Source organism: Nematolebias whitei, chromosome 6 (assembly GCF_014905685.2).
Source record: "Nematolebias whitei isolate Nwh7 chromosome 6, NemWhi1, whole genome shotgun sequence".
Classification (NCBI taxonomy): Eukaryota; Metazoa; Chordata; class Actinopteri; order Cyprinodontiformes; family Rivulidae; genus Nematolebias; species Nematolebias whitei.
Genome location: NC_056503.1, coordinates 34,274,892 through 34,285,298, shown reverse-complemented (window position 1 = coordinate 34,285,298; position 10,407 = coordinate 34,274,892). Strand labels below are relative to the sequence as shown.

The 10,407-nt window shown below is 38.2% G+C and overlaps 1 pseudogene; it reads left to right on the top strand.

Annotated features, from left to right (window-relative positions):
* The first annotated feature begins 6,170 nt into the window (after positions 1-6,170).
* Positions 6,171-10,407, top strand: part of LOC119410908 — a 4,345-nt pseudogene continuing 108 nt past the window's right edge.

Sequence of the window (10,407 nt, the reverse complement as noted above, 5' to 3'; positions counted from 1 at the left end):
GTGGAGATATTTGCCATTCTGGCCTCCAGTTTTGGACTGATACTGTGCATATTTGCTCCAAAATGTTTCATCATATTATTTCAGCCCAAGAAGAACTCCAAGAAACATTTAATGAAGAAAAAATATTGATTAAATATTGTATTATTAAAACCAAAAACACAGAAAAACAATACATCTACATGTCTCTCACTGTCTCTCTGTCTCTGTCTGTAACCACTTTATACAATTCAGACTTACTGTTAACTGGTTTTTCTGTTCCTTAAATTTTTTGTTAGTGCTCGTATGCTGGTCGTTTGTTGGTTTTACACTTTATTTTAGGCGTTTTATGAGTTATATGATTCGGCAGTGCTGTGCTGAGCAGATTCAATTCACACAAAGCTGAGATAACGATCACCAACATGTGTATCACCCTTGCTTTAAACAGTGCTTTTCTGTTCCTTGACTTTGTTTTAGTGTTTTTTTGCTGGGTTTTGTGTGTGTGTCTGTGTGTGTGTGTGTGTGTGTGCTTTATTTTTTAGGTGTTTGTGTGTTATATGAATTGCTGCTGTGGGGTTTCTGCAGTGGTGTCGTAAACTAAGCTAACTGGATTGTTTCAGACTGATTCATATTCAACTCACACAAAGCTGAGATCACGTGAGTCGCCTTTGTTTTAAATGGTGTTTAATTTTTTCTGTTCCTTCTTGGTTTTTATGCTGTATTTTATTTTGTTTTGAGAGTGGAGGGCGAAAATCTCGAGGTGCATCATGCTGAGCTAAATTGTGCTTGGGTTACATTGTGCTTGGGCTAACTAGCTGCTGACTCCAACGCACCCAAAAGCTAAGACCGTATCATCGCTGAGTGATTGCCTGCATTGGATCCACATCACTCGATCACCCAAACCTAAAACCAATTCCATCGTTGTCTTTATCTTTCAGGACTTCTGTTTTTTTATCATTGTATTGAGATCTGTTAGCTAGGGAGTGGTGGCGCAGAGATTAAAAAGGGTGAGCCTGTGATAAGAAGATCGATGGGTCAAGTCCCGATATCGACAAAATCAAAATGTGAGCCTGCCCTCCCCCAGAGAATTGTGAATAAAATAGATGCCATTTCCTGCATTTTGGTGTATTTTATTGGGCAGTTAAACATCTATGTATACTGAACACTTGATTCAATAACTAATTTAGAGAGTAGCAACAGCTCTCTCCTCCTGTGTGAATGTGTGCTCGACCGTGTGTGTGTGGTGGGCACTTGCCTTAACAGAAGCGGAGCTGTTCTGCTTCAATGAAGGCAAGAGACCACCCAATTGCCACTGACTTCAGTGGCAATTGGTGTTTATTATTACATAAATTATTACATTTATCATTATTACAGAACACTATTAGGACATTATTGCATGCAGTGTTACATCAGTGCAGACTGAACTAGGCAAAAGGGCCTTCTCCTATGCTGCTGTATCCTGGAATACTTTGCACAAAGATCTGAAGCTCTCGATCTTGACCTCTCTAAGTGGATTCAAACAGCTGTTAAGTTCATGGCAAAACCAATGCAGATATGTTCCAGTTTTTAATATTCTACATTACTTTACATCATAGCCGTTTTTGTTTCGTTTTTAATATCATTTTCTTTCATTTATTTTTCCCAATTTATATGCTTTCTTTTATGATTGTCTGCTGTTGTCATTGTTGTCTATTGTTGTCTTCATTTTATTGTTAAAATTTGGTCTCTCTTGTAAATGACTCCTTGAGGATCAATAAGACTAAGCTGTATAAATAAAGGTTGAATGAAAATTACATAATTAGTGTTTAGCTTATATCTTAGATATTTAACATACCATTTGACATTCATTTGGCATACATCTGAGTGTATATCTTAGATCCTTATATACTGTTTCATTTTACACTTTATATTTTTGCTATTGTTGGGTGTAATTGGGACCCTGTGTACATAATTTTGTTCATCATTTCTCGGTTGTCCAACTAAGGACAATCCATCCATCCAGGGTCTCCTCCCAGTCGGGCATGCCTGAAGCACCTCCCTAGGGAGGTGCCCAGGCAGTATCCTTTCCAGATGCCAGAACCACCTCAACTGGCTCCTCCTGGCGTGGAGGAATAGTAATTTTAATAAATACTCCAAATTGTATTAATAACCCACTTAAACTGTCAAACTGATTTGCAATTTACTTGTGCTGTTTAATTATATTTCTGAGGTGAATGAACCCTTACATAAACACAAAGTTTGTTTTCTCAGTCATCCAGGTATATAACAACAAAAAAGGTTGAATCATGTCATCTGGACTTCGTTTTTTTGTTAAAAAGAAACGTTTCGCCCCTCATCCAAGAGGCTTCGTCGGTCTGAGGCCTAGCCATCTGGTATTACCCAGAAGCCACCCTGACTCTTGTGTTTCAAGCCTGCCTCAGATACCCCTGAAGTCTGGCCTTTTCACTAATGGTTTCAAAAACACAAAGTTTGTTTTCTCAGTCATCCAGGTATAACAACAAAAAAGGTTGAATCATGTCATCTGGACTCCGGATGATATTATTAAAAAATCTTTTTTGGTCTTATACCTGGATGACTGAGAAAACAAACTTTGTGTTTTTGAAACCATTAGTGAAAAGGCCAGACTTCAGGGGTATCTGAGGCAGGCTTGAAACACAAGAGTCAGGGTGGCTTCTGGGTAATACCAGATGGCTAGGCCTCAGACTGACGAAGCCTCTTGGATGAGGGGCGAAACGTTTCTTTTTAACAAAAAAAACGAAGTCCAGATGACATGATTCAACCTTTTTTGTTGAACCCTTACATACTTTAAAACAGGCATCTAGAAAGCTGGAAAGAAAATGGTGCTCCATTAACATTGAATACTTTTTACTTATCTTGCAGAGAAAGCTTGCAAACTTAAAAAAGCACTCCGTAAAGCTAGAACTTTATATTATTCATCTTTAATTGATGCGAATAAAAATAACCGCAGGTTCCTTTCAAGTACCAGAGCTAGTCTAATGAAAAAAATATTTCTCTTTGAACCATGTAACCCTACAACTATAAGCACTGATGAGTTGATAAGATTCTTTATAAATAAATTTGTTTTAATTAGGGGAAAAAAACAAATCCAACCCACCTTCCTACTATCGCCTCTGGCTCTGTGTCAGATGAGGCAACTTTGAAATTGTCACTAGAGCCTGATTTATGTTTGGACTGTTTTTGTCCTGTGGAGCCCTCTGAATTGTCAAAAATAACAGCTTCATCCAAACCATCCTCATGTCTGCTAGGACCCCACCCCAATCTGGGAATTTAAAGAGGCATGTACCTTATTTAATAACCATATCTTGGATCAGCTTAATTTGTCCCTAATTAATGATTACGTACCACAGCATTTTAAGATTTATGTAATTAAATGTTTACTTAAGAAATATAATATTGATTCAGGAATCATAATCAAGTATAGACCTATACCTAATTTAACTTTCATCTAAAAAATTCTAGAGAAAATAGTTTCAGGTCAGTTGCATGAACATTAGCAAATACATGATCTGTTTCAGGAGTTTCAGTCTGAGTTTAGAGCACACCATTGCACAGAAACAGCAATAGTGAAAGCTACTCATGATATTCTCTTGGCCTCTGACAATGGACTTGTATCTACACTGGTCCTGCTAGACCTCAGTGCTGCATCTGATACAGCTGATCACAGCATTTTACTAGAGAGGCTTGGATATGATATTGGGATTGCAGGGATGTCTCAAAATTGGTTTAAATCATATTTATCTGATAGACTCCAATTTGTAAATGTAAATATATAATCTTCATACACCATCGTTAGTCATGGAGTTCCTCAGGGTTCAGTGCTTGGACCAATAATATTTACTTTACATATGCTTCCATTAGGTAAAGTTATTAAACAGCATGGGATACATTTCCATTGTTATGCTGATGATACAGTTATATTTGTCCATGAAACCCAATGAATCCAATCAAATACTTAGACTACAGACACATCTTAAAGACATAAAAACCTGGATGACCCTTAATTTTCTGCTTTTGAATACAGATAAGACTGAGGTTTTGGTTTTTGGACCTGGGTATCTTAGGAATAAATTTTGCACGCATTAAAAACATTACTAGAACCACATTCTTCCACCTGCATAATATTGCTAAAATTAGAAACGTCTTATCTAAAAATGATGTAAAAAAACTGGTTCATGCATTTATCAGGTCTAGACTGGAGTAATGCAATGGCTTATTTTCTGGGTGTCCAAATACTTCTTCAAAAATCTTTAGTTAATCCAAAATGCTGCTGCCAGAGTCTTAACTGGAGTTAGTAGGAGAGATCATATCTCTCCAGTTTTAGCTTCTCTCTATTGGCTCCCTGTCAACTTCAGAATTCAATTCAAAATCTTACTTCTAACGTGAAAAGCTCTCAACAACTTAGCTCCATCTTATATTACATATATTATTGTTCCATGTTTTCCTAACAGAGCACTTCACTCTCACACTGCAGGTTTACTAGCAGTTCCTAGAGTTTCCAAAAGCATAATGGGAGAAAGATCTTTCAGTTATCAAGCCCCTCTCTTGTGGAACCAACTTTTAGTTTCTGTCCTTAAGGCTGACACATTGTCCAGTTTTAAGACTGGGCTTAAGAGTTTCCTTTTTGATAAATCCTATAGTTAGGATTGGTTTGTTAGGCTTAGACTGCTGGAGGAGAAAGTGGCCTCACATCATTCATCCATCCATCCATTTTCTTCCGCTTATCCGGGGTCGGGTCACGGGGGTAGCAGCCTAAGTAGGGAGGCCCAGACTTCCCTCTCCCCAGCCACTTGGGCCAGCTCTTCCGGGGGAATCCCGAGGTGTTCCCAGGCCAGCCGAGAAACATAGTCCCTCCAGCGTGTCCTGGGTCTTCCTCTGGGCCTTCTTCCAGTGGGACGTGTCCGGAACACTTCACCAGGGAGGCGTCCAGGAGGCATCCTAAACAGATGCCCAAGCCACCTCAACTGGATCCTCTCGATGTGGAGAAGCAGCGGCTCTACTCTGAGTCCCTCCCGGATGATCGAGCTTCTCACCCTATCTCTAAGGGAGAACTCAGACACACTGCGGAGAAAACATCATTCAGTGAATTGTTAAAATTGAATAGTTTTCATTTGATACTATTTGGATGCTTGCCCTGAGCCTTGTTTCTTCCTCATGAAGGAATTTTCCCTTTCCACTGTTGCCTTCATGTTTGAGCAAGCATGAATTTGCTCAAGATGAGAGTATGTTCAAAGTAGTCTTCTCCTCAAATAATAATAGTATTACCTTACGTTTTATGTAAAAAAAAATGTTAATTTTTTATAAAAATATTTTTTTATAAAAACAAAATCTGTATGCCTCTTTTATGATTTTCTATTGTTGTCGTTGTCATCCACTGTTGTCATCACTCTTTGTTGAAAGCAGGTCTCTCTCGTAAATGAGCCCTCGAGGCTCAATGGGATTAACCTGTCTAAATAAAGACTGAATTAATGAATAAATGTTTCTGTTCAATGCCCTGACATGACTTCTGTTGTGGCCTGGCTCTATATAAATAAACTGAATTGAATTTAATTAAACTGTCTATCAAGGGCAGCACGGTGGCGCAACTGGTAGAGCTGCTGCCTCTCAGCGAGCAGGTCCCTGGTTCAAACCCCGGTCCAGGGGCCTTTCTGGGTGGAGTTTGCATGTTCTCTCCGTGCATGCGTGGGTTTTCTCCGGGTGCTCCGGTTTCCTCCCACAGACCAAAAACATGCATGTTAGGCTGATTGGTAACTCTAAATTGTCCCTAGGTGTGAGTGAGAGAGTGAATGGTTGTTTGTCTCGTTTGTCTCTATGTGGCCCTGTGATGGACTTGCGACCCATCCAGGGTGTACCCCGCCTCTCGCACAGTCTGTTTGTCTGTCTGTCAAGCAGAAATACTTTTTATATGTTAAGCAAATATGCAATGCACAAATGAAAAAAAAAAAGAAAACAACAACAGCAAGTTAAAAAGATTTAGTCATTAGTCATTAAAAACAATTAAATACTGAGTAGGAGGGATTTTTTTATATATTTTTTTATTTTTTAAGACTAATCACATGACCTATCAGAAAGGTACATAACCAGGTCAAAACACGCACTCATTTACAGACAAGTGAGGAATGGAGATCTATACATTCTTTTTCGGTTTGAGATTTGCATTGATTTTATTGGAGATGATGTCAGCAGTCAACTTGGGTGGTTCTGTAAATGGACTGAAACAAAAGACTGAGTCTAAAGATGATCTAAGTGGCGCTGGTGTCAGTATTGAGACTTCATCGATGAAATGTAGGCTACAGGGCACAGCTCGTGTACCTGCAAAGTCAGAGGATGGGGACTTTGTAATTGGAGGTGTTTTTGCAATTCACCACAAACTTTACACGGTGATTTATAACTACACCACCAAGCCTGAACCTCCAAGATGCACAGGGAGGTAAGAGGGAGAACAAAAAAAAAGGAAAATGTTGGTAAAGGATGGAAAAGGGAGTTAGATGTGTACAAATAAAAACTGTGTAATTTGCTACAAACATTTAAATGTTTTAAAATGTTCAGAATGTTGTTGTTTTTTTTCTATATTTTCACAAATAGCATACTTTCAAATGTGTACTTTGTCCAGTCCTAGTATTTTATATTACCTGAAACAAATTTTGACTTTAGTTACAGATTAATGAATCATAAAAAAACAGATAATTAATGAGTTGATATTTAGATAAAAAATGTTGTTTGTATGTTTAAACCTTTTAATATTTTGGGCTAAGATCCTATTTCATGTTTTGCGATGAGCTAAGTGGTATTTAATTTAACATACAGGTTTACAGATGAATTAAAAATAATATTTTTATATTGTCCAATGTTTTTTTTTTTTTTTTTTCTGTGGGAGGGAAATTATCTTTGCATTCTTAATTGTATTTCAGTTGTTTTAAATAAATTAAGCAGACTTTTGTGAATGTTAACACTCATCTACTTGATTTTTTGCAGCCTTACTTCCCGAGTTTTACGCTTTTTTCGAACAATGATATTTGCCATTGAGGAGATAAACAACAGTACAGAACTGCTGCCAGGCGTTAAACTTGGATATGAAATATATGACACATGCACTTCAGTGCCTGTGGCCATGCATGTAGCATTTCAGCTACTAAATGGACAAGACCCTGTGTTTTACAAAGAGAGCAATTGTTCCCAAACTGGCATGGTAATGGCTGTTATTGGGGACTCTGCATCCTCACCATCTATCGGCATATCACGCATCATTGGTTCCTTCAATATCCCTCTGGTGAATAATGTAGTATACATAGTATACATGTTTTCTTTGAACATCAGATTTGGTCTTTTATTTATTTATTTGTTTGTTTATTTTGCATTAGGTGAGCTACTTTGCTACTTGTGCCTGCCTGTCAGATAAGAAGCAGTTTCCCACTTTTTTCAGAACGATTCCCAGTGATCAGTTCCAGGCTGATGCTCTGGCCAAACTGGTGAAACACTTTGGCTGGACTTGGATAGGTGCTGTCTATTCTGACTCAGATTATGGAAATTTTGGCATGTCAGCGTTTCTTGCTGCAGCACTGAAAGAAGGGATTTGTGTGGAGTACTCTGAAGCCTTCTATCGGACTGACCCACGCAGCAAAATCCAGAGAGTAGCTGATGTTATTCGCAGGTTTCTGCCCCTTTAGTTTTGTTTGTATATTTTCTGTAATGGTAACCTTCTGCAATGCAAACTCCAGCAATATTTCTCAAATTTAATATTGGGAAAAAAGAAAAGAAAATGTTTTATAATTGTATGTTTTTACATGTTTAAAAAAATATTACGTTGAAGCACAGATACCCATTGTTTATGGCTCTTAAAACTTAGCAACATTTGTTATTTTTGCCCGCTTTTTCTTTTCTGGGTCGCGGGTGCCCATAACCAGCTGTCACTCTGCGAGAGGTGGGGTACACCATGGACAGGTCGCAAGTTTATCACAGGGCACACTTATAACAGTTTTCACAATATACAGAGTGTCTGTTTAAAATGAGGTATATGTTAAATTAGGCAATATGTTCCAATGTCTTTGCAGGTCAACAGCAATCGTTATTGTGGCTTTCACAGCTTCTGGAGATATGAGTGTCCTCTTAGAAGAGCTGGCTTTGGATCCCCCTCCACCTCGACAGTGGATAGGAACTGAGGCCTGGATAGCTGACCCACTTTTGATGAGCTTCAGTTTCTGTGCAGGAGCCATTGGAGTTGCCATTCAGCAGTCTGTCATCCCAGGACTGAGAGACTTCCTGCTGGATCTCCCTCCCACGGAAGTGGCTTCCTCCTCAGTACTTTCTGAGTTCTGGGAGGATGCATTTAACTGCAGTTTGAATAAGAGTAAATCTTTTTTATCTTTAATTGTGGTTTTGTATTTTTAGTTTATTTTCTTCACTTTGCAAACAAGATGCATTTTTAACTTTTTCAACTATTGAAAGAGAACAGTTTTTAAATGTTGACACCGAGTAAAACTGTACCAGACACATATTGTATGTGTTCCAAACACTACAATAGTCTGGCACTTAGGCTTTAATTTATAAACTGCAGTTCCAATTATTACTTAGCCTAGAACTAGCAACCCTTGTGTAATTTGACAAATATTTACGCACAATTCTGCATCTTTGTTGCATGTTGTAATTTAGGCAGCTACCTGCAATGAAATGTCTGCACCTGTTTAATGATCCTTGCTATTTTTTTTTTACAACATGAAAAATAACAAAAATACATCAACATGTATCTTAAGTTTTGTAGGCAGATGATTAGGATTCACTATAAAAATGTATCCATTTAGTATTTTAATCTTCTTGATTATTAATGGATCAGTTTCCATTGGGAAAAAGTTAAATAAACATTAACTAAGTTACAGCTTCATCCTTCTTTTAAGAGCTCAAACAATTTCAAATGTTTTTCATTAGGTGACAATCAAACTAAAAGAGAATGTGATGGAACTGAAGACATAAATGCACTTAAAAATCCATACACTGAAACATCTCAGTTAAGAATTACTAACATGGTGTACAAAGCTGTTTATGCAGTGGCTCATGCAATTCACAATGCAGTGTGTGAGGAAAGACATTTCATTACTAAGTGTGATAAACACATGAGACTGGAAACCAAGCAGGTCAGTTACATTCAGAACTAAATACCAATGTGTTTCAAGAGTTGTTAACCATGTGACAATCCCCCCCCCCCCCCACACACACACACACACATCTTATTTTTAATTCACAGGTTTTTACTGAATTAAAACAAGTCAACTTTTCTCGCAATGGTTATCCTGTGTCATTTGATGTTAATGGAGACCCTGTGGCTTTTTATGAGCTTATCAACTGGCAGAAGAGTGACAGTGGAGTTATTGATCTGGCAACAGTAGGATACTATGATGCATCACTGCCAAAAGGCCAAGAGTTTCATATCAACAGGAACATAACCTGGGTGGAGGGTGACACACAAGTAAAGACCCTAGTAGTGAGAAATTAACAAATAAACATAAGTTGCAGAAACTATTAAGCTTTAATTTTGCTCATTTGTGTGACAGGTACCAGTGTCAGTCTGCACTGATAGTTGTCCTCCAGGAACTCGTAAAGTGTTACAGAAAGGAAAACCCATCTGCTGCTATGACTGTATACCATGTCCTGAAGGAGAGATCAGTAATACAACAGGTAAAAACAGATGATTTCTATCCATGACTGCCTTATGACATATTTGCCTACTAATGGGTCATTTTGTGTCCTTAGATTCTGCTGATTGCTTCCCATGTCATAGTGAATCATGGCCTAATTCCAAAAAAGATGCTTGTTTTCCCAAAGACATTGAGTATTTTTCCTTTAATGAAGTTCTGGCAATCATTCTAGCTGCATTTTCTATTAGTGGGGCTTGTCTGTCTATCACAACAGCAATAATTTTTTTACGTCACAGAACTACTCCAGTTGTCAGAGCCAACAACTCTGAGCTGAGCTTCCTGCTGCTCTTCTCTCTGACTCTGTGTTTTTTATGTTCATTAACTTTCATTGGAGCTCCCTCTGAGTGGTCCTGCATGCTGCGACACACAGCTTTTGGTATCACCTTTGTTCTCTGTATCTCCTGTGTTCTTGGCAAAACTGTAGTGGTTTTAATGGCCTTTAAAGCTACACTTCCAGGTAGCAATGTCATGAAATGGTTTGGGCCAACACAACAAAGGATGACTGTAGTGTTTTTCACATTTATTCAAGTTTTAATCTGTACTGTTTGGTTGATACTCAGTCCTCCTTTTCCAATGAAAAATCTGACTACATACAAAGAGAAGATCATCCTGGAATGTGCATTAGGCTCTGCTGTTGGCTTCTGGGCTGTGCTCGGGTACATTGGCCTGTTGGCTGTTTTTTTGCTTTGTGTTAGCTGTTCTAGCTCGAAAACTACCTGATAAT